Consider the following 5,000-nt stretch of genomic DNA (forward strand, 5'->3'; position numbering starts at 1 on the left):
AAAATTTATCAGGAAACGAAAAAGGTATTTTCTAGTTCTGCGTAATGAATTCATTTGAATAATTGAAAAAAATTTTTACAAAAAAGCATTTCACTGGTTACCTGAACAAAAACACAGAGTATATATTTATTTGAAAGTCGTTAAAAGAATTAAAAATCATAAATATCAACATTACCTTGAATGTTTGAAGTATATATTGGACCTATGAAAAACAAAGTCTATCATGCGTTATTATTATTATTATTATTATTATTATTATTATTATTATTATTAGGTAATTATTATTACTGGATGGTTTCATCATTCGATTTAATCTCACATTGAGCCTTCTCAATTTTCCACATGGTTGTTTTCTATTTTATGTTAATATATGGCAATAATTGTCATATAAAGCCTTTTGTATACAATGTATAACTACAAACAAATAATAGGTTATTAATTGTGGATTCTTCACACAAGGGCAATTGTAACTCTATATCAAGACCTCTTCCTGTACCAACTAACTCTTTGCACCTGTAAGGGATCGTTTCGAGATCTGTGAATCTTTCTCGATTAGGCATATCATAAGGCATATCATAACGAATTTAATGGTGAGTAATAAGAGCAATAATGAGTTACAGGTCGTTTTTAATCAAAGCCAATGAAAATACACAATATTACGATAACATCAAGACAAATAACTAAATTGTTATATATCCTTTGAGTGGGATAGACAGCTAAACACCAAATACATCAATTCGAAAGGATTTAAATATGTTCTAAAGAACGAGCAAATAAATTATTCTATAAAAGGTTGATTAATGCGTAAATTTAATTTTTCTTTTGCCAAAAAATGTATAAGATCTAAGGCTGTAAGTTTAGAGTAAAGGGGATACTCAAGACAACCACAAAACTCGCAGTATAACGGAATTCAAAGAGCTGACGTTTTTTGAGAGCCGAAAACTAATATTTCGCTTCATAGCATCACCTGATATGAGACGAGGACGAGACGAAAAGGCCTCCAGCCCAGTTTTGGGGTTCCAGGAATTGTCTGTGTCCCGACTGGCCTAAAGCCTGCAATAACATTCCTACATGGGCTCTTTGATCACGGTACCATAAACATGTAGATTGAAATTGTGAGAAAAATATTTTATAAGCAATGTAGGTGGAAAGTTTATATATATATATATATATATATATATATATATATATATATATATATATATATATATATATATATATATATATATATATATATATATATATATATATATATATATATATATATATATATATATATAGATATATATATATATATATATAATATATATATATATATATATATATATATATATGCAATATATATATATATATATATATATATATATATATATATATATATATATATATATATATATATATATATATATATATATATATATGATTATTATCACTTTTGTATGTGATTCATTTATCTCATTACCACAGGTGAAAAATCTCGGGGTGTAGGTCTGACCGGTTTCGACTTTATTTCAAGCCATTGACAGAAGGACTGATACAGAGTGTGAGAAGTCACAAATATATATACTACAAGAACAGTAGTGACAAACATATTCAACCGTTAGAGACTCCATATCCCCACTCAGGCCAGTGTCGAGGTAGGAGTGGCCTTTAAAAACTCATTTGGCTAAAAATCACAATAGACTCTCAGGGGACATTGCTGATAAACAGACCATACCCCACCTCAGATCCACACCTGACAGGTGTCATGGAGGCAGGTTGGAAACTCATTAACATTACTACCCTCGTACTGTGTTTACAAATATGATAATCCTATTTTTCATACATCTCTACTGCCTACCTTAAAGTTTAAACAATTTACAAATTTCTTTTGATATTAAAGGATCAAGTTTATACATCCCTTGACTGATATTCATATTATGGTTGTAACTTTCTTTTATAAAAAGCTAGATTCAATGATGTTTCCTTTCAGTGCATTATTAGAATATACAATCCTTTTTGCCCCTTCCCAGTTGATAGCATGATTGTTCACACTAACATGTACAAATATACCACTGTTCCCTTGTGCATATCTCACACATTTCTTATGTTGTTCAATTCTTTTTTCCAGTGCTTTCCCGGTTTGGCCAATATAAAAGTTGTCACAAGACTTATTGTAAGTTTTTATATACACACCCTTTAGTATTGTCTGGGAGTTCTTGATAAGTACATTTTTCATTGTTGTATTGTTCTTAAATGCGACATTAACACCAAAATTCTTAAGAAGATGAGGATATCTTTCATATTATTATTATAAGGCAAAACAAGCAAATTTTTTTGTGTTGATAATGGTTCTTTCTGGTTTTGATACATAGTCTTTTTGCCGCTTCAAATGCACTGTTTAATACACTATCAGGATATTTCAATTTTTGCCTGCATTCCTAATCTTATCTATTTCATCATCAATATATTCAGGGCTACATACCCGTAATGCTCTTAAAAACATAGATGAAAACACTGACTTTTAACCTTATTTTTTGTCCAGAATAGAAATGCACATAGGAAGAAATATTAGTGGGTTTTCTATACACACTATATTTAAACCCACTACTATTTCTTCGTATTAGGACATCCAAAAACAGTATGCACCCATCATTTTCCATTTCCATCGTGAATTTAATTGATGGTACTAATTGATTTAACTTAGCAAAAAAGTTTTTTACATCTTGGTTCCTGGCCATACACACAAATTATGTCGTCAACATACCTAAACCATGTTACATTACATTGGGATTATGTTGTTTAATATCTTCTTTTCAAAAATTCCATATATAAGTTACTTAACACTGGGGATAGAGGGTTTCCCATTGCCATACCAAAATTTTGTGAGTAAAATTTACCATTAAATTCAAATTTACAATCTTTTACACATAATTTAATCAGTTCAATTAAAGAACTTTTAGGAAATGGGATATCCAGCTGTGTGTTCTCTAACAATTCAGATAAAAAACGCCATCAGATCATCTAAACACCTTTGTGAATAGTGATACAACATCAAAACTCCTTTACAAGCCTGGATTCACTATTAATCTCTACACTATTTAGTTTATTTATCAGGTCCACATTATTCTTGATATTTGCATTTGAGATGGTACCTACTAATGGGTTGAGAATATCTACTAAGTACTTCGCAAAGCTTCATGATGCAACCAACTGAACTGATAATTGCCTGCAGGAAAGTTTGCTTTCATGAGTTTTTATTGTACCATACATGTATGGTAGCGATGGAGAGGTCACACACAACTTCTGTATAAGGCTTTCGTTACCTTTAACAGGTTTTTCACTTTCTTATTGAAACCACTATTCACATTGTCTATCAGGTTCTTATTTAATTCTTTATATGTGTTATCATCAACTGAAAAAGATTTTGCATTTTTTCTATATATTCACTTTTATTTAAAATTACAAGGCGCCTGATTTATCTGCTTTTGTCATGTTTCTTATTTTTTTCACCTGTGGTAATGTGTGATAAATGAATCACGTACAAAAAGTGATAATAATCATCAATGGATAGTGCTCCTTCCGATCTTTCTGTGTTCTTTTCCCCATCTTGAATATGCCGTCAGAGAATTTGCCGACGCCCTCACTCAAGCTCATACCAACAAGGAACACCTGCGGTTTTTACGTGAATGTCGGGATGAACAAGTGATACCAAGATCGTTCATAACCAATTCCTTGCTGAAATTAGAAGACCAACCCTTCGGTGAAATACAACGTGCCATATTGGAAAAACATATCAACATCAAAACATTGGAAACCAAAAAGAATTTTGAAGATCTCACGAGAAAAAGACGACATTTTGAAGCCTCAGTACCACCAGATTGGAGAGATTCCCTACGTGAATATTGTCATGTGAAGATGAGGAATCAAGTGTATCGGAAACTGAAAAGTAAACACAATAATAAAATGAAACTGTTGATTGAAAGAAGCCCTTGGACCAACAACGCCAATCATGAATGTGTCGTCAACTTATCAAACAAACAGCTGGATAGAAATGTAACTAGTGCCTTAAGCTACGGTTTAAACTTTGCTTTATCTCCTAGCGGAAGGAACAGTGTGGAAATAACTAAAGGACTGTGTAATTTATAAAAAATATAGTGATTTAACGAATGAAGAAGTGAACATGGTTAAGGGAGTGATTTATGGAAGTATGAAAAAATCAGACACCACAAACGTCCCCAAAAGATTTATGGTTGCTATTAATGAACTGAAAAAGATAAAAATATATTTTGTCCAAACATGACAAAAGCAGATAAATCAGGCGCCCTTGTAATTTTAAATAAAAGTGAATATATAGAAAAATGCAAAATCTTTTAGTGATGATAACACATATAAAGAATTAAATAAGAACCCGATAGACAATGTGAATAGTGGTTTCAATAAGAAAGTGAAAAACCTGTTTAAAAGGTAACGAAAGCCTTATACAGAGAAGTTGTGTGTGACCTCTCCATCGCTACCATATCACATTTATGGTACAATAAAAACTCACAAAGCAAACTTTCCTGCCAGGCCAATTATCAGTTCAGTTGGTTCCGCATCATACAAGCTAGCGAAGTACTTAGTAGATATTCTCAACCCATTAGTAGGTACCATCTCAAATGCAAATATCAAGAATAATGTGGACCTGATAAATAAACTAAATAGTGTAGAGATTAATAGTGAATCCAGGCTTGTAAGTTTTGATGTTGTATCACTATTCACAAAGGTGCCAATAGATGATCTGATGGCGTTTTTATCTGAGGAATTGTTAGAGAACACACAGCTGGATATCCCATTTCCTAAAAGTTTTTTAATTGAACTGATTAAATTATGTGTAAAAGATTGTAAATTTTGAATTTAATGGTAAATTTTTACTCACAAAATTTTGGTATGGCAATGGGAAACCTCTATCCCCAGTGTTAAGTAACTTATATATGGAATTTTTTGAAAGAAGATATTAAACAACATAATCCTATGTAATG

This window comes from Macrobrachium rosenbergii, chromosome 7 (assembly GCF_040412425.1).
Source record: "Macrobrachium rosenbergii isolate ZJJX-2024 chromosome 7, ASM4041242v1, whole genome shotgun sequence".
In the NCBI taxonomy this organism is placed as follows: domain Eukaryota; kingdom Metazoa; phylum Arthropoda; class Malacostraca; order Decapoda; family Palaemonidae; genus Macrobrachium; species Macrobrachium rosenbergii.